Source organism: Bubalus kerabau, chromosome 12 (assembly GCF_029407905.1).
Source record: "Bubalus kerabau isolate K-KA32 ecotype Philippines breed swamp buffalo chromosome 12, PCC_UOA_SB_1v2, whole genome shotgun sequence".
NCBI lineage: Eukaryota > Metazoa > Chordata > Mammalia > Artiodactyla > Bovidae > Bubalus > Bubalus kerabau.
In genome coordinates this window covers 15,281,363-15,304,571 of record NC_073635.1, presented here as the reverse complement: position 1 = coordinate 15,304,571, position 23,209 = coordinate 15,281,363, and the positions used below count along the sequence as shown (strand labels likewise).

The following is a 23,209-nucleotide window of genomic DNA, read 5'->3' as shown; positions in this document are numbered from 1 at the left end:
TACTCTGGCTAGGAGTTTCCTATTCATGGAGCTAAATGAAACAGGTTTATTTGGAATAGCAGCAATCTCAGAGGATCTGAGTAGCACAAAAAGCTTGTGTTTGGGGAAATATCAGTCAATATTAGAAACTGTTTTTAGCATTAATTTCTTCCCCGTGTCCGTAGAGTCTTAGTTTCTACATTATTCTCTTTGTTTTACTTTAATGAGACACTGGACCCATACTCACACACAGATTTTTCTGTCAGGATCATTATATGGTTTAGGGTGGTGGTGTGCTGACTCTCTGGGGAGAGGGTAGTTCTAATCTGCAGTTTCTGCAATGTAAATTTTCATGATGCAAATAATCCTCTCCATAACTGATGCCAAACCATTGACATGACTGCTGTTAATAAGGGTTGGGGAAAGATGCACCCAGGATGCCTTTATATGATTGTCCCACAATGCAGATAAAAATAGATGTAAATCATCTGAAAACCACAGATAATAAGAAACTGTAGTAAAGTAACTAGAGAGTGGAGAGCTTTGAGAATTTATTACAGCTCTTTTTAAGATCATTTACTTATAAGTGTTCATGACTCGATTTTTAATGATGGCTGCATTCACCAGTGGTTTGCAAAATTTCAGGAAATTTATCCATGGCCTCTCCCACGCTGCGATGAGCTGGCCCTGCCACCCACTGGGTACTGAAGTGCTGAGCTTGGTATGGTCTCGACTCTTGAGATCTTGGAGTCTCTGGCTCACTTTGTCAGGCATCTGTTGGGTGTTTCCACCCGGATGTCACACCTTAACGGTAAAGGACTTTGAAAATAAATTCCTCATTTCCACCGTGGCATCCCTTTCTGAATTTATCCAAGTTAAAGATCATAAAAAAAAAAAAAAGATCTTAAGGTCACCTTCTTCCCCCTTCTCGTTCTCTCATTTGCTAGGCAACTGTTACCAGTTCTTCTTCCCGTGCCGCATCTCTTGTAAGTGATACTCTATAACTCAGTCGCACAGGGGCTCACCTGGGAAGCTTTACACAAAGATTGATGTCTGGATTCCACTCTTGAAGGTCCTGATTTAATTGGTCTGGGGGGCAGCCCCAGCATCAAGAGATTGAAAAGCTCCACAGGGGAATCTAATGCTCAGCCAGGGAGCGTTAGATTTCCATTCTCATCAGTACCTCCCCTAACACAGCACAAAGGAAATGCGGGCTTGGAACCCGACAGACTCGAGTGTGAACCTTGGCTTTGCCACCACAAGAGTGTGTTTCGGCAATCTCTGAGCTTCACTTTGCCAAACTGTAGAGCGGGGATAGAACTCTGATCTTAGGTAGTTATGTAAAAACGTTTCAAGCTCAATGCTTGACTTAATGAGTTAAGTCAGATTCCTCCTCTGTGTCTCAGTGGTCCCTTAATTGATCTTGACTCCCCTGCCTCCCCAGCCTATGGAGCTCAGACACTTCTGCTAAAGCAATCATTCCCCAATGTCAAGCGCTTGTTCACAAATCTTGAATGAACTTCCCATTCGCTACTCTGCCCCCTCCTCAAGGCCCTCAAGGATCTCACCTCCCTTGACCTTTGCAGCCTCGCCTTCTACCAGGAAGGTGGACCATCTCTTCCAGCTCTGCGAATCCACCTGTGCTTTCACTCATGGGCCGCCCTCCTGCCTCCTCACCCAGTAACCTGTTCACAGCTTTCAGGAAGCCCATCTTTTCAGGAAGACTCTGACGGCTGTCTCCCCTTCCAGACTCCTTTAGTCCTTGTCCACCTCATCACAGTTTTTCTTTAAAAAATTAATTCGTTGACTTTATTTTTGGTTGCCCTGGGCTTTTGTGGCTGCACACAGGATTGTCTAGTTGTAGGGAGCAGGGGCTACTCTTCGATGCGGTGTGTGGGCTTCTCACTAGCGGCTTCTCCTATTCCGGAGGGCAGGCTTCAGAGTGCGTGGGCTTTGTAATTGTGGCGAATGGGCATAGTTGCTCCCTGGCATGTGGAATCCTTCCAGACTGGTACTGAACCTGTGTCCCCTGCACTGGCAGGTGGATTCTTATCCACTGTACCACCAAGGAAGTCCTCATGGCCGATTTGAACATTTTGTGCTTCCCTCAGTGAATTTATCTATTTAGGTAGGTAGTTAGTTATGGCCTTGCTGGGAGGCTTGTGGGTTGTTGCTTCTCTGACCAGGGATTGAACCCATGCCCTTAGCAGTGAGAACAGGACGTCCTAGCCACTGGACCACCAGGGAATTCCCTCCTCATGGAATTTAGACCCTGACATTTCATATCCTCAGGCTGAAGCCTCCAGGATGACAGAGGTATCTCTGCACCCATGGCCAAGGCTCTCCCGGGCTGTGGTCAGTGATGGTAACTGATTATGCAGGGTGACAATCGGCCTCATAGCTCTGAGCTGTTGTTTTCTGAAGCTGCTCAGATTGGACCGAGAAGGAAGTGGCTGAGTAATTCTGAGGTCCCAGGGTCACCTTTGTAGCACCTCTTCCCCTGTTTTGCCTTCCCATTTGCCCAGTGCCAACACTGCCCCTAATGACATGTCAGGTCCTCCTGGGTGTTCAGGGTGACCGTGCAGGGCCTGAACTCCTATCTTGGCAGCTCTGCCCAGGGTCTTGCATGCCCAGGCTCCCAACAGCATGGAAACAGTGAGGAAGACAAGGTCCTTCCCGCCTAGCACATTGTCTTCATTACTGTGACCCCTGGGGCATCGTGCAGGCAAGGAAAGACCTCACATCAACACTATGTCCATTTATCTCCCTAAGGAACGTGTGTCTCAGATCAGATCAGTCGCTCAGTCGTGTCCAACTCTTTGCGACCCCATGAATCGCAGCACGCCAGGCCTCCCTGTCCGTCACCAACTCCCGGAGTTCACTCCGACTCATGTCCATCGAGTCGGTAATGCCTAACAGCCATCTCATCCTCTGTCGTCCCCTTCTCCTCTTGCCCCCAATCCCTCCCAGCATCAGAGTCTTTTCCAATGAGTCGACTGAACGTGTGTCTAGGACCACCAAAATATAACAGATGTTCCTTTTATAGCAATTGATTGAAAAGCTCTAAGGACTTCCCTGGTGGTCCAGTGGTCAGGAATCCACCTTGCATTGCAGGAGACTTGGATTTGATCCCTGGTCATGGTAGTAAGATCCCACTGGCTGCAGGGCACACAACTAAGCCTGTGTGCCGTAACTATTGTGCCCATGTGCCAGTGAAAGACTTCATGTGACACATCAGAGACCCCTTGCGCCACAACCAAGGTCCCAGCAGCCAAATAAAGAAATTTTTTTTTTAAAAAAAAAAGAAAAATTGTGTCGAAACGAAAGCAGCTACCTTCAGCTAGGCTTTTCCATATTCCATTGCTGGATAGTAAACATTCAGGCTGGGCAGGACCTAGTTTCTTCTCTCTTGTGTTTCAGCCTCTTGTGTCTGATTTCCCAGCCAGGTTAACACCATCACCATCGACTCAGTTGGCTAGGGTAGGGAAACCTCATGATCCCCTTTGACTTTCTTCCTACCTCACCTTGCACCCCCATTTCCCCACCCCTCACCTCAGGATAATCACCACCAAATTCTTTTTTTTTTTTGAAGTAGAAAAGAACAAACTTTATTGCTTTGCCAGGCAAAGGGGCCCACAGCATGCTAATACTCTCAAAGTTATGTGTCCCGATCTGGAGGTGGTAGTGAGGAGTTTTATAGTAAAGATTCAAAGAGGAGGGTGTGGTCAGCTCATGGATATTCTTCAGACTGGTTGGTGGTAAGGTAGGTGGGAGTTCACATCATCAACCTTCGGGTTCCAACCTGTCTTGGGGGTGGGGTCTATGTGCTTGTGGGCAGCATACAGTTAATTTCACCTGGTCAACCACCAAATTCTATAGACTCCACTCTCTAAAGGCCACACACCCAGCTGCCCTCTCCATTCCCACCACCATGAACTTATTCCAGGCTTTCATTTCTCCTTAGTTGATCTATGGTGGGAGCCTCTGACCTTCCCTCTCATGTCCTGTTTTCCTTGCTGCCTCTTATGTCTTTCTAAAATTGAATCAGTCATCAGTTCAGTTAAGTTCAGTTGCTCGGTCGTGTCCAACTCTTTGCGACCCCATGAACTGCAGCACGCCAGGCCTCCCTGTCCATCACCAACTCCTGGAGTCCAGCCAAACCCATGTCCATTGAGTCAGTGATGCCATCCAACCATCTCATCCTCTGTTGTCCCCTTCTCTTCTTGCCCTCAGTCTTTCCCAGCATCAGTGTCTTTTCAAATGAGTCAGCTCTTTGCATCAGGTAGCCAAAGTATTGGAGTTTCAGCTTCAACATCAGTCCTACCAACGGACACCCAGTACTGATCTCCTTTAGGGATGGACTGGTTGGATCTCCTTGCAGTCCAAGGGACTCTCAAGAGTCTTCTCCAACACCACAGTTCAAAAGCATCAATTCTTTGGCACTAAGCTTTCTTTATATACCCACGCTTAAAATCCTCTGTCATTTCACTCAAAGAATTAAGTCCAAATCTTTTAGTGAGATACATATATAACCTTCATGTCTGACCCCAAATCCTCAGTCAGTCTTGTACTTCCCCAGTCTCCTCCCACTTAATCTGCAGACACACCACACTTCTGAGGGGTTTAATCCCCCAGACACACCACACTTCTGGGGGGTTTCCATGCCTCTGGGGGTGTTTGTGTCTGTCATCCCCTCCTCCTGGAATGCCTTTCTTCTCTTGTCTCACCTGGACACACCTCTCAAGGTGCCAGCTCAAAAGTCACCCTCTAGGAAATCAACCCTGAATATTCATTGGAAGGACTGATGCTGCAGCTGAAGCCATCTGGTGTGAAGAGCCATCTCATAGGAAAAGACCTTGATGCTGGGAAAGGTTGAAGGTGGGAGGAGAAGGGGACGACAGAGGATGAGATGGTTGGATGGCATCACTGACTCAGTGGATATTAGTTTGAGCAAAGTCCAGCAGATAGTGAAGGACAGACAAGCCTGGTGTGCTGCTGTCCATGGGGTCACAAAGTGTCAGACATGACTTAGCAATTGAACAACACCACACAACCTTCCTTGACTGCCTCCGACAAAATTAATTATTCCTCTTCGTGTTCTCACGGCCCTTCATATAAACCTTATTCAGCACTCGGCAGCATTATTGTAATTATTTGTTTTCTTATCAGCCCTCATTTGAGGGCAGCTTAGTCATCATGATATTCCCTAATGGCCCCACCGAAGGGAGGAGCTCTGCATATGTTTGTGAAATTAACCAGTGTGTTTCCTGTCTCATGTTACCCATTCTCTCTCTTGTCCTTCTCTGCCAGAGGTATGACAGGAGACCAAGAGGAGAGAGCCTAGATCAGACAATGCTAGTACTCATTAGCATTTCAAAAATTCTACTGGGTGCTCAGAAAAAGCTTCCTCCCAGAACTCACGTGGTAAAGCATCACTGAAGCAAGCCATGGCAGACAGGTGAAAATTCTACCCATCACCCTCAGAGAGGCTGCGTTTGGGAAACCCGTGTTGATTTTAACTTGAGAGTTAGTCACCCATAAAATGCTGCCAGAAGTCTCTCTGGGGCTGGCCCCAACTGCAAACTGTGTGCTGTTTGTTTTCTAAGCTGCGCTTTGTTAAAATAGCAATTCCCAGTTTGCCTCAGGTGTAGAGTTTAGGGTCATGGTTCATTGGATATTTTAGGAAAATATGAGCAAACATTCCAATCCCTGAATCCCCCGCCTGACACTCCGTGAGGTTTAGGTTGTTTGTGCACATGGCTGAGATTTTTCAGAGAACAGATTGCTGATAAAGGCCTTTCTGTCTCCTGGCCCTCTCCCAGAAGAACCATGTTTAAGCTCTCAGTGGATTTGAATGTCCACAAAACATCACTCTCCAGGGTAAGTCTGGGGCTGGTTTCAGGGGACATGGAGTCGCTGTTAGATCCAGACCCCTGGGACTGCACTGGAGATGAGGCCACCCTGAACCTTTTCCTGGGAGCTCTGCTGCTGCTGATGCTGCTAAGTCGCTTCAGTTGTGTCCGACTCTGTGCGACCCCATAGATGGCAGCCCACCAGGCTCCCCCATCCTGGGGGATGGCTCCTGGGATTCTCCAGGGAAGAACACTGGAGTGGGTTGCCATTTCCTTCTCCAGTGCATGAAAGTGAAAAGTGAAAGTGAAGTCGCTCAGTCGTATCCAACTCCTAGCGACCCCATGGACTGCAGCCTACCAAGCTCCTCCATCCATGGGATTTTCCAGGCAAGAGTACTGGAGTGGGGTGCCAGTGCCTTCTCCACTTGGGAACTCTAGCCAGACTGAAAGAATGAACGAACAAAGGAATCTTCCTCGTAAAAGGAAGATTTGAAAAGAGGAGCAATTCAGCTGATCAACTCAATCCTTTGAAAACAGGATTTGAAAACCCAACTTTATATTTAATGATATTTTCCCCTCTCATCTATCTTCTCCTACTCTCCTCTCTACAGGTTCATCCCCTTGCTTTTGAGCACTGACTTGGTGAAGTCACTCACCAACCTTTCCTTTGCTGGGTAGACGTTCAGTGTCAAGACAGTAAAAAAGACCATCAGTGATAGCACAGGGAGCTCAGCTCTGTGCTTTATTGCTGACCTAGAGGGGTGGGATGGGGGTAGGTGGGAGAGAGGCTCAAGATAGAACCTTATATACATATATACTTATAGCTGATTCACAATGTTGTACAGCCGAAACTAACATAACGTCGTAAAGCAATTATACTCCAATTAAAAAAAAGACCTTTAGTGACCGTTGCACAGGACCAGAGAAGTAATGACTCTGTAATGAATTCCGACCAAAACAAAAGTAGGAGGAAAGGATCAAGCAGTGATGGTAGCATATAAAACGCCTTCATTGGAGAAAATGACGTCAGGTTGGCTGTCACTCTTCATCAGTCAGGTTTGTGTGCTGGAGGCGGTGTTGACAGAACAGATTGGGTGCTGGGGAGACGTTGGGGGAACAGCCAGGTGGTGAAAGCGGGGGAGGCGATTGTTGTTAGAGCTCCAGCAAAGGTGAAGAAAATAAATCACAGTCGTGGAAAGAAGCTGCTCCAACTGCGTCATCACGCGGAATCTCTGAGCATGAGGGCAGTGCTGCCTCGTTTCTGCCTGGGCAGCTATTCATGACAGATGCTTGTCAGACTCTTCAGGAATGACTGAGTGTACGTTGAACTAAAACAGATGTCCTTAGAAGTGTACATCCAATTAAGTTACATGAATCAATTAATGAGTATTATGTGGAACAGAGAAAGATGTAGGAGTGAATAGCTGTGGTTTGAAGGCACGCTACCTCACAGATAGGGTGCAGCTACCAACCACCTGTCAACCAACAGTCAGTGGAATGAAGTTTCTTTTGACTGCTTCTTGCAGAGCCCAGGTGCTCACACTGTCTTAGAAGGTGTGTCAGCCTGATCCTGGACTACAAATGTGATAAGGCAGACTCTGGCTACAAGATGCTCAGACCATAGTAAGGGAGACGGTCAAGAATATTAGCCATGAAACCACAGCATGAAAACATGACTACAGGTATGCCCAGCATGGGCTTCCCTGGTGGCTCAGCTGGTAACGAATCTGCCTGCAGTGCAGGAGACCCTGGTTCAATTCCTGGGTTGGGAAGATCCCCTGGAGAAGGGATAGGCTACCTACTCCAGTATTCTTGGGCTTCCCTGTGGCTCAGATGGTAAAGGATCTGCCTGCAATGCAGGAGACCTGGGTCGATCCCTGGGTTGGGGACATCCCCTGAAGAAGGGAATGGCTACCCACTCTAGTAGTGTTGCCTGGAGAATTCCATGGACAGAGGAGCCTGACAGGCTATACAGTCCGTGGAGTCACAAAGAGTCAGACATGACTTAGCTACTTTCACTCATAGGTACACAAAGAACACTGTGAGAACACATCAGAGAGGTACTGGATTCAGCCTTGGAGAATTCAGGTGGGCTTGAGTTGATCTTGAAGGATGAATAGGAGTGAGTCAAATTACAAGATGGCAAAGGGTGGGGTTTGGAATCCAGGAAGTTGGAATAACATTTATAAAGATATGAAAGAATGAAAAAATACAGTGACAAGGAAGCAGCAAGTATTTCAGACTAGAGCAAAGTGTGTGGGACTTTAGCTGGAAATAAGGCTGGAGAAATAGAAAGGGGTCATATCATCAAACACCTTGTATGTAACACTAATTTTTTTTTCCCTTTATTCAGAAGTAATGAGGAACAATTGAATGCTTTGTTCTTTTTAAATCAAATTTATTAAGGTATATTTAAAATACAATAAAAATACACCCATTTTATTTTTTCTTCCATTTTATTGAGATATAATTTACATACAGCACTGTAAAAGTTTAAGGTATATAACATAATGATTTGACTTACATACATTATAATATGATTATCATCATAAATTTAATGAACATCCATCATTTCATTTAGTTTTAGAATTAAAGAAATAGAAATTTAAAAATACTTCCTCCTTGATGAAAATCCTTAGGATTTATTCTCTTAACAACTTTCATAAATAGTACTGTTAATTATATTTATCATATTATACATTATATGCCTGGTACTTATTTATCTTACAGCTGGAAGTTGGTTCCTTCTGACTGCCTTCACTCCCCCTCCCATCGTCCTCAACTCTGATAACCATAAATCTGATCTCTTTTTCAATGAGTTTGTTTGTATGTCTGTTTGTTTCTGAAGCATAATTGACCTACAACACTATGGTAGTTCCTGTCACCTGGTACAGTGATTTGGTATTCCTACACTTTTCAAAATGATCAGCACAATAAGTCTAGCTATGATATGTTACCATAAAAAGATATTACATTGTTTTATTGACTATGTTCCCCACACTGTACATTTCATAGCTGTGACTCACTTATTTTGCAACTTGAGGTTTGTACCTCTTAATCTCCCTCACCTATTAATTTCCTCTCCCCAACCCTCTCCCCCTTCCCTCTGGTGACTATGTGTTTGTATTCTGTAAACATAACTCTGTTTCTGTTTTGTTGTTTGTTCATTTGTTTTGTTTCTTAGGCTCCACATATAAGTGACTTATTTTACTTAGAGTAATACTTTCTAGGTCCATCCATGTTGTCACAAATGGCAAGATTTCATTCTTTTTAATGGCTGAGTAATATTCCACTGGGTTTCCCTGGTGGCTCAGTGTTAAAGGATCTGCCTGACAATGCAGGAGACACAGGTTTGATCCCTGGGTTGGGAAGATCCCCTGGAGAAGGAAATTGCAGCCCACTTCAGTATTCTTGCCATCAAAATCCTGTGGACAATGGTGCCTTGCAGGCTACAGTCCATGGGGTCACAAAAAGAGTAGGACACAACTTAGTGACTAAATAACAATATTCCATTATGCATGTACTTTATCCATTTATGCATCTTCTTTATCCATTCATCTATCTATGGGCACTTGGCCTAGTATGTGATCTATCCTGGAGAATGTTCCATGTATATTTGAAAAGATTGTATACTCTGCTGCTTTTCGATAGAATGTTCTATTAATATTAAGCCATTTTGTTTTAATGCGTCATTTTAAGCCTGTGTTTCTTTATCAGCTTTCTGTCTGGATGACCTTTCCATTGATGTAAGTGGGGTGTTAAAGTCAATTTTTGTGTGTTATTGTCAATTTCTCCCTTTATGTCTGCTATCATTTGCATCCTGGGTTTAGATACTGATACCAGGCTCAGTGGTGAAAGAATCTGCCTGCAATGGAGGAGACCTGAGTTTGATTCCTGGAGAAGGAAGATCCCTTGGAGAAGGAAATGGCAACCCATTCCAATATTCTTACCTGAGAAATCCCATGGACGGAGGAGCCTGATGGGCTACAGTCCATGTGGTTGCAAGAGTTGGACAAGACTTAGCTACTAAATCACCACTACCATGTTTGTTGCATGAATATTTACAATTGTTATGCTTCTTTTGGGACTGATCCCTTAATCATTAGGTAATGTCTTTCTTTGTCTCTTGTTATCGTCTTTGTTTTAAAGCCTATGTTGTCTGACATAAGTATTATTACCCTGGCTTTCTTTTGATTTCCATTTGCATGGAATACCTTTTCCTATCCTCTCACTTTCAGGCTGTGTGTCTTTGGATCTGATATGAATCTCTTATAGGCAACATATACTTCTTGTTTTGTATCCATTTAACCGCTCTATGTCTTTTGATTGGCGCATATAGTCCACCTACATTTAAAGTAATTATTATTTTTAAAAATATTTATTTATTTACTTGGCTGTACTGGGTCTTCGTTGCAGATGCTGGATCTTCAACCTTAGTTGTGGCACACAGGATCTTTAGTTGCACCATGCAAACGCTTAGTCACTGTGTGTTAGATCTAGTTCCCTGACCAGGGCTCAAACCTGGGCCCCCTGCATTAAGACCTCAGAGTCATTGGGACCACGAGGGAAGTCCTCATTTAAAGAAATTATTGAAAGGTATGTACTTATGTTATTTTGTTAATTGTTTTGGGATTGTTTTGTTTTGTCTCTTCCCTTGTGATTTGAAGACTACTTTTAGTATTTTGTCTGGATTCCTTCCTTTTTTCTATTTCTATTCTATTTGTATATCTATTATAGATTTTTGGTTTTTTGGTTTCTGTAAGGTTTATATATAACCATATATATGTGATTGTGACTTCCTAGGTGTTGTCAGTGGGAAAGAATCTGCCTGCCAGTGCAGACGATGCAAGAGACGAGGGTTTGATCCCTGGGTGGGGAAGATATCCTGGAGTAGGAAATGGCAACCCACTGTGGTATTCTTGCCTGTAAAATTCCATGGACAGAGAAACCTGGTAGGCTACAGTCCACGGGGTCACAAAGAGTTGAATACAGCTAAGTATGTGTGCACAGGACACATATATGATTATTTCACGTTGCTGGTCTCTTACATACAAACACATTTTGATAACCCTGCATTTTTACTCCCTCATCTCCATTCCACATTTACTGTTTCTGACATTATATTTTCCATCCTTTTGTCTTGTATATCCCTTAACTACTTCTTGTGAATATAGATGATTTTACGACTTCTGTCTTTAAACCTTCCTACGAGCTTTAAACATGGCTGATTAACTTTACTGTATATTTACCTTTGCCAATGAGCTATTTCCTTTCATAATTTTCATGTTTCTGGTTGCAGCCTTTTCTTTTTTGCTTGGAGAAGTCCCTTAGTTTTCACAGATCAGGAAAGAGAAGCTCAGATTGATTATGTAAATTAGCTAACATAGGTGGGAAAAGGTACAGCAGTGTTTTGAGCCTGTGTCCTTGATGCCTTCCTAGTCTAGGGGTTCCTTATTTTTCTGTTCACACTTATGTGAATGCAGAACTTTATTTGGAGAACCCCTATTCTGTGCTATAGACTCCTCTAGTGTTAGGGGTACAACAATGAAAATGCATAGTTCTTGTTCCCACGGAGCTTTCCAGATTCCTTCCACTCTACCTGGAGAAAATCTCAAGTGAACAGACTGAAGTACAAAAGAAAAAAGAGAAAAAGTATTAAAGTCATATAATGGGTCACAACCTGGATACTTTTTTTTTTTTTAATATTTATTATTTATTTAACTGAAGCACCTGGGATCTTTCTCTGGGGTGTGTGAGCTCTCACACATGTGGGATTCTAGTTCCCCGCCCAGGGATGGAACCCGTGTCCCCTGCATTGCAAGGTGGATTCTTAACCACTGGACCACCAGGGAAATCCTCATTTTTGACCTAGCCTCCAGAACCATGCTGAGAGACCCAAGGGAATTGCATCTTCTGTTATGGCATTTCTTGGCTGGGCCAGTCACGGGGATAGAGGTCTGGAATGAAGAAATCCTTCTCAGCGAGGATTAACTATAGAGATTTAGTGTGAGCTTAAAAAGGAGAGAGTATACAGAAGCACTCAGTGGGGAGAATGACAGATTGCAGCAATAACGGGGGAGTCTTGACAGAGGCAACTGAATTGAATGCATTTTATTGTGAATGACTCACATTTCTTGAGTTCTTGCTGTGTGGTTGGCATTGTTCTAGGTACTGGAAGAAAGTAAAAGTAAAAAGCTCTGGAGGCTGGAGATCAAGACGTTCCAAGAAACGTCTGGCACGTATCAATGCAGGTGAGGTAGGAGGCGGAATGCGGAGGTGGTGGCATTTCGTTTGTGTGCTCCAGCTCTCTCCCTCCCTCCAGGGGCCCTTTTTCCATATCCTCTCCCCACCTGCAACCCCGCCCCACCGCCAACCCTCCCCCCGGGCCTCCAGAGACCAAGCTAGCACTGTCTGTTAGCCCAGTCCTTTGCAGAGGCACCTTGCTCAGGGCTGCACGCCTACTTTGGGATCAAACCACAAATGCCTACAGATACCAGCCAGGTCAACCTAGTAATGAAAGAAGGATATTGTGGGAACTAGTGTTAAGGGCTGCAGAGAACAGGACTGCTTCTTGTCCATCTCAACAGGACAGCTGCTGCTGCTCTGGGTGATTGACGATATTAATAAAATGAGGGCATCATGAGGTGGCCCATGGTTCCTGGAATGTGGGAAAATTAGTTTTCATCCAAAACCTTATGTTTAAATATTGGAAATTCAGTTTATTCAAATATTTTATATTGCAATTGATATTGGCCAAAATAAAATGAGTTTGGACTGGATTCCACTGGAGGCCTCTCTCATCTCTGCTTCTGTCGTAGGTAATGCCACTCTCTATTTTTTTTCTTTCTCTCTCTAAGCCTGTCTCTCAATCCTGGGAAGTGACTGTTCGACTAATTAATTTCCAAGGTGATAATGGCTTAACAGCAATCAATTTACTTTTGTCTTCAAAAGCATGACCTCAAGATACTGAAACTAATTGGGAGAATTGAGCCTTCGTGGGAGGTACAAGTGGTCATTAAGTGGGTATGCCCTTTCTGGCTCAAACCATTTGGACAGCCTGTGGGCTCTGACCATGTAGAGGGTCAGCTCCCTCTTCCAGGGTTCAAAGATTCTTTATGAATGGTTTCATTTGGATCTAGGGCTTGGAATGGAGAAGATGGCTCTAGGGCATGGTACCTATGGAAGATAAGGGCAACTACCTAAAACCCCTCTTTGTGTAGTTTAGGTTTAACACCAAGGCTATTGCATTGTCCAATATGGTAGCCACTAGTCACACATGGCTATTTAAACTTAAATTAATTAAAATAAAATAAGAAATCTAAGTCCTCAGTTGCACTAGCCACATTTCATATGCTCAATAGCTACAGTAGCTGGAGGCTACCGTGTTAGATGCTGCAGATATGGAACATTTCCATTGTCACAGAAAGTTCTATCAGACAATGATGCTGGACCACCAACCTCACAAGGAAACAGGTTTGGGTATCAGGAGAACTGAGTTTTGGCCCTAACACAGCCATTCATTGGTTCTGTGACCTTGGGCAAATTCTTTAATTCCTCTGGATCTGTCTCTTCACTGATAAGATGGAAATGATAACATTTTCCACAAAATTCCCTTAAGCATTAAAGGAAGAGCAAACACATTGACACTATAGTTATTAATAACGTTACTCCACCTCCCACCACCAGCCAGAAAGCCGTCCTCTATGTGGGGCAGAAAGTGAAAGTGAAGTCGCTCAGTCGAGCCCGACCAGGCTCCTCCATCCATGGAATTTTCTAGGCAAGAGTACTGGAGTGGGTTGTCATTTCCTTCTCCAGATGGGGGGCAGAGCTGAGTCTTATACTCAGGAAGAACCTTTTCTCCTCCCCAGTCTGGATCTAGGATTTCACTGAATTAGTTTTGCTTGTTAGCATAAACTCAGAAAGATTCCCTACGTGCACATAGGCAGGGAAGATAAGCAGGAAGTAAGAACTAGGATGTGGATGGTGCCACAAGAGCTGTGTAGAGCACGACTGTCCCAGGTGGCCTGAGAGAGGCTCAGGGTTGAGCACGCACCTGGAAACAGTGAAGGAAGGAGAACCCGAGGGGTCAGGCAGGTCTGGTTAACTGTGGACACTGATAATGCTGGAAAGCAATGGGGACTAGAGTAGTGCTTGGCATGTGGTAGGAGCTCAGAAAATACTTGAGATGCATACTTGAAATGTTGCTAGAAATTAACACAACATTGTAGACCAGCTATGTTGTTGTTGTTACTCTTTTGTGACCCCATGGACTGTAGCCCACCAAGCTTCTCTGTCCATGGGATTTCCCAGGCAATAATACTGGAATGGGTTGCCATTTCCTTCTGCAGGGAATCTTCCTGACCCAGGGTTTGAACCTTTGTCTCCTGCATTGCAGGTGGATTCTTTACTGCTGAACCACCAGGAAAAGCCAAAATCAACTCTACTCAAATAAAAAATAAATAAAAAAGAAATACTTGCTAAATGAATGAATGAATGAGCTACATAGAGGTTAAAGGCCAACAGGCAGCTTCTGGTAACCCTGGCTTCTGTGATGGCTTCCCCATTGGTATAAAGCCTTAAGTTGGTGGAGGAGGGGGAATAATAGAGGGTGAGATTAGTTTGCAAAAAAGAATGCAGTAAATACAGGGTGGGGAGTGCATGTAATACCCTGAATTTATTGGCCAGCTATGTTCCAAGGGTCTGCATGGTTATCTCTACTCCTTCTGAATACTCTGCAAGGTACATGTCTTTATTCCAATTTTACACAGGAGTGAGTTGCCCAGAGTCACCTGGCTTTGTGCAAGCATCCAGTTACAGATCTGAGATTCAGACCTAAAGTCCGTATCTTTCCTGTGATGTCAAATTACTCTTAACAGGTAGCATGTTCTCTCTGAGGAGGCCTATGCTGCCTGAACTTTAATGCAAGAAGTTGCAAGAATCTCTACTCTTCAGGTGGACTTCCTTTTTAAAAAAAATTTTAAATTTTTGTTTATTTATTTTTGGCTGTTCTGGGTTTTCATTGCTGTGTGCAGGCTCTCTCTTGTTGCAGTGAACAGGGGCTACTCTCTAATATATCAGCTTCTCATTGAGGTGGCTTCTCTTTTTGTGGAGTTCGGGTTCAGTAGTTCTGCTGCATGGGTCTAGTTACTCCACAGCGTGTGCGATCCTCTCGGACCAAGGATTGAACCCTGCCTGTGTTAGCAGGCAGATTCCCAACCACTGGACCACCAGTGAAGTCCCCAGGTGGATTTCTGACTTGGCTGATGCTCTCTTTGGGTTGGCTTGGTTGGTAGATGAACTTGTGCCTGTCCATACCATTTATACAATGATTTCACAGCACTTTACCATCCCTGCCCTGATCATACATAGTGGTGAAGTTGTATCTCTCAGTTGAAAATGGAGAACCTGTAACACTAGGAAGTTATAGGGTTTGTTCACCAGCATAAGACAGTGGGTCATTATTGGAGTCTATAGGGAAATGAGGACATTCAGGAGACTGGTGGTGTAGTTGCTAAGTTGTGCCCAACTCTTGTGACCCCACATCCTGCCAGGCTCCTCTGTCCTCTGTCCATGTGATCTCCAGGCCAAGAACCCTTGAATGGATTGCCATTTCCTTCTCTGGGGGATCTTCCTGACCCAGGGATCAAACCCGGGTCTCCTGCTTTGCGGGCAGATTCTTTACTAACTGAGCCACCAGAAGTGTCTCTCTCAGTTGAAAATAGAGAACCCACAGCACTAGCAAATTATATAACTTGTTCGAGACCATAGATAGTAAGTCATTGATGGAGTGTATAGGGAAATAAGGATATTCAGGTGATAATCGGGGAAGTGAGATGGATCTATGACATGTCATTGTTTGTATCTACTGCTAATATGTAGAATTGTTTAATGCTTTTTGCTTCTTCAGCTTCAATGCTTATAACTGTATAGTCTAGTACGAAATACTAATGCCAAGTCATTGTGGATCACACAGAACACAGGTGTCAACCACAGGCCATTCTGCTTGGAGGCTGTTTGTCTGATGCAAACGAGGTATCTGGTTACCAGACCCTATTTGTTACTCATGTTTCTACCAACACCTTTGTGGATGCTCTCCTTACAAGTCCACATTGTCCAGGGCGTGTGAGTGCGTGAGTGGTCAGAAAGAGGCAGGCGGATCCTTTCAACCAAGGTCCTCCCTGGACTTTTCCTTTTCCTTTTACCACCTAGGTGATGTTTTCTGTTTGTGGATGTAGCCACGTCCCCTCATGTTTCAGTGAGGACTGACCCGGGGGGTCAGTGGTTCTGGGCAGAGTCTGCTGGAGATGGGATGCCCACACCTCTGTTCGGGGAGTTGTTGGAAGGCACCCTGGAGGGAGGAGAAGAGAAAGAAAGTGGAAATCAATCAGAGCAATTGATAGCTGCCCTGAGACAGTGTTCTTCATAATGAGTTACATGAGACACTAGTTCCATGAGCTTTTCTGTGATGAAAGGATTCTGATCCGAAGATTACAAGGATGGTGCATATTATATCATCCATGTGGAGTTTCACAATGCACATAGGCATATTAAAGCTTGCCAAATACCCTACAGAAATGAAATTCAGTTTTTTTCACTTAATGGTAGTTAAGTGTAGTTCTTCTAAAATTTACTAGAATGGGGAACCTCATCTCTCCACCCCCTGTGCTCCCCACATCTCTTAATACCTCAGGAAAACAGCATTGAAGGAAGATGAAGATGGAGAAGAAGACGCAATCTACTGCCTAAAAGAAAGTGTGAGCCCTCTTTCCATGGTCTCCTCAAATTAGTAAATTCGAAACTCTATTTAGTAAACCACCAAGGTATCAGGGGCCTTCCCTGGTGGCTCAGATGGTAAAGAATCCACCTGCCAGTGAAGGAGACATGGGTTCGATCCCTAGGTCAGGAAGATCCCCTGGAGAAGGAAATGGGAACCCACTCCAGTATTTTTGCCTGGAGAATCCCATGGACAGAAGAGCCTGGCAGGCTACAGTCCATGGGGTCACAAAGAATCGGACACGACATAATGATTGAGCAAGCACACATGCAAAGTATCAGGAAGCCCACCAAACATTATTTGAAGCATGGAGAGGTGCATTCACCTCGATCAGAAAAGCTCCCATTGCCGTATGTGATGTTTAGCAGGAAGCAAAGGACTGTGGGATTCTCCTCCCTCACTTGCTCAGAGAATCCTTGCTGGCTCTGCACCACAAGTTGTCTCCTTCATTGTGTACTCTCACAGAACCTGCTCCTTCCTTCAGAGCACTCGCCTCTTTTGTAATTAGGCATTCACTAGCATCGGTTTTGGAGAAGGCAATGGCACCCCACTCCAGTACTCTTGCCTGGAAAATCCCATGGATGGAAGAGCCTGGTGGGCTGCAGTCCATGGGATCGCTAAGAGTCGGACACAACTAAGCGACTTCACTTTCAGTTTTCACTTTCATGCTTTGGAGAAGGAAATGGCAACCCACTCCAGTGTTCTTGCCTGGAGAATCCCAGGGACGGGGGTGCCTGGTGGGCTGCCATCTATGGGGTCGCACAGAGTCCGACACGGCTGAAGAGACTTGGCAGCAGCAGCAGCAGCGTCGGTTTTGGTTTCCCAGGTGGCACTGGTGGTAAAGAACTTGCTGGCCAGTGCAGCAGGCCTAAGAGACGGGGGTTCGATCCCTGTGTTGGGCAGATCCCTGCATCGCGCAGCTCCCCTGGAGGAGGGCATGGCAACCCACTCTGGTATTCTTGCCTGGGGAATCCCATGGACAGAGGAGCCTGGAGGGGTACAGTCCATGGGGTCGCAAAGAGCTGGACACAACTGAAGCGACTTAGCACACATCACTGGTTTATGGCTTCCATGGACTTAAATACAGCAAGAGAAGAGGGACTGGCATATAATTATGGTGTTCAATAAATTTTTGCCAAAAATGTTTATTAAATCCATTCGAGGTCATGATAAATCCATATTCCTTGAAACTCGTTACACCAGACATTCCTTTACCCTCTAGGCAAAAATCTGTATTTGTTTTCGAGGGCTGCCATAACAAATAGCCACCAACTTGGTGGCTTAAAATAACGGAAACTTACTCTCTTGCAGTTCTGGAGGTTCCTCCTGGAGACTGTTCCACGCCCCTCTCTAGCTTCTGGCAGCTCCTTGGTGGTCCTTGATTTGTAAATTGCATCACTGTAATCTCTGTCTCCATCTTTGGGTAAACTTTTTTTTTTTTAATTAATTAATTTATTTGGTTGTGTCGGGTCTTAGTTGCAGCTCTCAGGATCTTTGCTGTGTCACCTGAATCTTTCATGGCAGCGCATGGACCCTCTCTAGTTGTGGCACGGACTCAGTAGTTGCTGTGCTTGGGCTTAGCTGCTCTGCAGCATGTGGGATCTTGGTTCCCCATCCAGGGATCAAATTCGTGTCCCCTGCAGATCAGATCAGATCAGTCACTCAGTCGTGTCCTACTCTTTGCGACCCCATGAATCGCAGCACGCCAGGCCTCCCTGTCCATCACCAATTCCCGGAGTTCACTCAGACTCACGTCCATCGAGCCAGTGATGCCATCCAGCCATCTCATCCTCTGTCGTCCCCTTCTCCTCCTGCCCCCAATCCCTCCCAGCATCAGAGTCTTTTCCAATGAGTCAACCCTTCACATGAGGTGGCCAAAGTACTGGAGTTTCAGCTTCAGCATCATTCCTTCCAAAGAAATCCCAAGGCTGATCTCCTTCAGAATGGACTGGTTGGATCTCCTTGCAGTCCAAGGGACTCTCAAGAGTCTTCTCCAACACCACAGTTCAAAAGCATCAATTCTTCGGCACTCAGCCTTCTTCACAGTCCAACTCTCACATCCATACATGACCACAGGAAAAACCATAGCCTTGACTAGACGAACCTTTGTTGGCAAAATAATGTCTCTGCTTTTGAATATGCTCTCTAGGTTGGTCATAACTTTCCTTCCAAGGAGTAAGCGTCTTTTAATTTCATGGCTGCAGTCACCATCTGTAGTGATTTTGGAGCCCAGAAAAATAAAGTCTGACACTGTTTCCACTGTTTCCCCATCTATTTCCCATGAAGTGGTGGGACCGGATGCCATGATCTTCGTTTTCTGAATGTTGAGCTTTAAGCCAACTTTTTCACTCTCCACTTTCACTTTCATCAAGAGGCTCTTGAGTTCCTCTTCACTTTCTGCCATAAGGGTGGTGTCATCTGCATATCTGAGGTTATTGATATTTCTCCCGGCAATCTTGATTCCAGCTTGTGTTTCTTCCAGTCCAGCGTTTCTCATGATGTACTCTGCATATAAGTTAAATAAACAGGGTGACAATATACAGCCTTGACGAACTCCTTTTCCTATTTGGAACCAGTCTGTTGTTCCATGTCCAGTTCTAACTGTTGCTTCCTGACCTGCATACAAATTTCTCAAGAGGCAGATCAGGTAGTCTGGTATTTCCATCTCTTTCAGAATTTTCCACAGTTTATTGTGATCCACACAGTCAAAGGCTTTGTTATAGTCAATAAAGCAGAAAAAGATGTTTTTCTGGAACTCTCGCTTTTTCCATGATCCAGCGGATGTTGGCAATTTGATCTCTGGTTCCTCTGCCTTTTCTAAAACCAGCTTGAACATCTGGAAGTTCACGGCTCACATATTGCTGAAGCCTGGCTTGGAGAATTTTGAGCATTACTTTACTAGCGTGTGAGATGAGTGCAATTGTGCGGTAGTTTGAGCATTCTTTGGTGTTGCCTTTCTTTGGGATTGGAATGAAAACTGACCTTTTCCAGTCCTGTGGCCACTGCTGACTTTTCCAAATTTGCTGGCATATTGAGTGCAGCACTTGCACAGCATCATCTTTCAGGATTTGGAATAGCTCAACTGGAATTCCATCACCTCCACTAGCTTTGTTCGTAGTGATGCTTTCTAAGGCCCACTTGACTTCACATTCCAGGATGTCTGGCTCTAGGTCAGTGATCACACCATCGTGATTATTTGGGTCATGAAGATCTTTTTTGTACAGTTCTTCTGTGTATTCTTGCCATCTCTTCTTAATATCTTCTGCTTCTGTTAGGTCCACCCATTTCTGTCCTTTATCGAGCTCATCTTTGCATGAAATTTTCCTTTGGTATCTCTGATTTTCTTGAAGAGATCCCTAGTCTTTCCCATTCTGTTATTTTCCTCTATTTCTTTGCATTGATCGCTGAAGAAAGCTTTCTTATCTGTTCTTGCTATTCTTTGGAACTCTGCATTCAGATGTTTATATCTTTCCTTTTCTCCTTTGCTTTTCACTTCTCTTCTTTTCACAGCTATTTGTAAGGCCTCCCCAGACAGCCATTTTGCTTTTTTGCATTTCTTTGCTATGGGAATGGTCTTGATCCCTGTCTCCTGTACAATGTCATGAACCTCATTCCATAGTTCATCAGGCACTCTATCTATCAGATCTAGGCCCTTAAATCTATTTCTCACTCCCACTGTATAATCATAAGGGATTTGATTTAGGTCATACCTGAATGGTCTAGGGTTTTCCCTACTTTCTTCAATTTAAGTCTGAATTTGGCAATAAGGAGTTCATGGTCTGAGCCACAGTCAGCTCCTGGTCTTGTTTTTGCTGACTGTATAGAGCTTCTCCATCTTTGGCTGCAAAGAATATAATCAATCTGATTTTGGTGTTGACCATCTGGTGATGTCCATGTATAGGGTCTTCTCTTGTGTTGTTGGAAAAGGGTGTTTGTTATGACCAGTGCATTTTCTTGGCAAAACTCTATTAGTCTTTGCCCTGCTTCATTTCGTATTCCAAGGCCAAATTTGCCTGTTACTCCAGGTGTTTCTTGACTTACTACTTTTGCATTCCAGTCCCCTATAATGCAAGGCAAATTCTTAACCACTGGACCACCAGGGAAGTCCTTTCATATGACCTTTTCTATCTCTATATGTCTGATCAGAGATGCCTGTATGAAGCTTTGGAACCCTTCAAACATAGCAAAAGCTCAAAGAAAACTTATTTTTGCACCACCTGTCCTGCTTTTATGCCACAAATACATGCCCACATCCTCCTGCCTCTCACAAACCTTCAGTGTTTTCTAAAAACTGAAGGCTGGCACATCTTCCCATCATTAATTCTGTCGATAGGTATTTGTTGGACTTCTTCCCTGGGTGGAGAAGACAGAGAGGCATTTCAGGTGGCAAAACCATAAGGAATATAAGTTTTGTCCTGGTGAGGTACAAAAGAGTATGTTTCCTCTCTTTTTCATTTGTCCTTGTTGCCTTCCTTGTACCATCAGCCACAGAATTCACAAACGACACACTCATACGCCTTGTCCTCAGCTACAGAAGTACCAGCTTGTGGCACTGAACTGAACACATATACACACATATACATATGCATATACATACACATACACACACACACACAAGCACACATATACACACACCACAGAAATCTGGCAGGTGTGTTGACAGCCTGCTGACCTTTTGAAATCCATCATCCCGGACTCGGGGGCCCAGCAGACGCTCATCTGAACAGGGATCTATGTTCGATTGGTCACATTTACGCAGCACGTTTATTTCTCCCGAGCAGTCTAATAAGAAGACAGGGTACAGTTCTCCCACATCACATAAGGACTTGTGTTTTCATAAAAGAGGAAAACCAGGACTTCCCTGGTGGTCCGGTGGACAGGGGTCCACCTGCCAATGCAGGGGACATGTGTTCAATCTCCGGTCCAGGAAGATTCCCATGCTGGGGTGCAAACAAACTCGAGTGCGGCAATTACTGAGCCCAAACTCTAGAGCTCTCGAGCCACAGCTGAGCCTGCGAGCTGCAGCTGAAGCCTGCGCTCTGCAACGAGAGAAGCCACCGCAATGAGAAGCCCACGCACCACAATGGAGAGTAACTCCCTCTCACTGCAACTAAAGAAAGCCCAGCAACGAAGACCTAGCACAACCATATTAAATAATTAATCGATCAACCATTAAAAAATAAAATAAAAGGGGAAAACCTCAGATGTCTCTCCCTCTCTTGGGGTCAACAGCTGCTCAAGAAGCCCTGGGCTCTTCCCTGGTGCTCATTGGTCACGTCTCCATGCAGACCTGGTACCAAGCAGAAGAAAGAACTCATAGGAGACTGAAGGGTGAAAGATGGAGGACTCAGCTCTCTTGGCAAACGTCTCAGATGGCCCCCACTGCTGAGAGGAGGCAGCAAAGGGCAGATCATGCACTGGACCGAGAGCCCTAGTAGAAGCCCTGGGTCCCAGGACAGGCGGCTTCCTCCTTTCACCTGCATTCTGAAGCAGATGTGAAAGCCATACATGATTTGTGAAAATATTTTTAGACGGTAAAATGCTTTACAAGTAGAAGGCATTGCTGCTTTATTTTTTTTTTAATGAACAAAAAATAATTTCCCATTTCGAAACATTTTGTTCACCATTTTTAATGGCCACAAGGTAGGATTTGGTCTTAGGAATGAGCACCAGATTACCTGAACCACCAGATACATCCCCCCACCCCTGCCCCGGCCTGAATTATGTCTGGGATCAAAGGGCTGCTTTAAGATCAAAAGACTCTATAATCCAGAAACCCAGAAACTGGCTCTGCCTCACCTTCGGCCTCCTAGAGAGGACCAGTTGCTCCTCCAAACAGCAAGTCTTCCCTCCTCTTTCTTCCCCAGTGAGCTTGGCCTCCATTTTTATTTCCTTCCAAACCCGGAAAGTGAAGAAGGCGGACAGCACTCTCCGGGCCAGTTCAGGAGGAAGGAGGGCAGACAGATGAGCTGGCTTCTTCACGGTGGACACACAAGGGCTTCCTCTTTGCCTCCTGCGTGTCTCTCAAAACGATGAATGGAAATCTCAGGAACAGGAAGTCTCTGTTTTAGAAGGAAATACAAGTGCGCCTTTCCTGTTTTGTCCTGAACCTCTAATGATAGAAATTCTCCTAAAAATAAGTTCTCCTGAGATCTCTGACGAGAACACATTCCCAGCCCTTCCCCTGTCACAGTGGCCCCTTCTTCTCTCAGGAAAATGGAAATCTCAGTACATGCGTGCTAAGTCGCCTCAGTGTGCCTGCCTCCCTGTGACCCCATGGACTGCAGCCCTCTAGGCTCCTCTGTCCATGGGATTCTCCAGACAAGAATACTGGAGTGCGTTGCTGTTCTCTTCTCCAGGGGATCTTTCTGACCCAGGGATTGAACCCGCATCTCTTACATCTCCTGCATTGGCAGGTGGGTTCTTTACTGCTATCACCACCTGGGAAGCCCAGATCTCAGTAGCTTCTTCCAATTATTCATTCATGTCCCATCTAGTACCTTCTCCTCTGCAGAAGATAAATGCCAAGAGTCACTCGACAATTGGAGTTCTACCCCATGATTGAGTCAGGAAGAGTAGCAACAGTACACGAATTTCCACTCTG

The 23,209-nt window shown here is 44.8% G+C and overlaps 1 long non-coding RNA gene across 1 annotated transcript; it reads right to left on the bottom strand.

Moving 5' to 3' along the window:
* Positions 1–15,142: 15,142 nt before the first annotated feature.
* Positions 15,143–22,469, bottom strand: LOC129624082 (uncharacterized). The gene is made up of 3 exons (XR_008700735.1): positions 22,405–22,469; positions 21,805–21,895; positions 15,143–16,179 (listed from the first exon to the last, which is right to left on the bottom strand). It is a non-coding gene; the product is annotated as an uncharacterized LOC129624082 (long non-coding RNA).
* Positions 22,470–23,209: the final 740 nt, after the last annotated feature.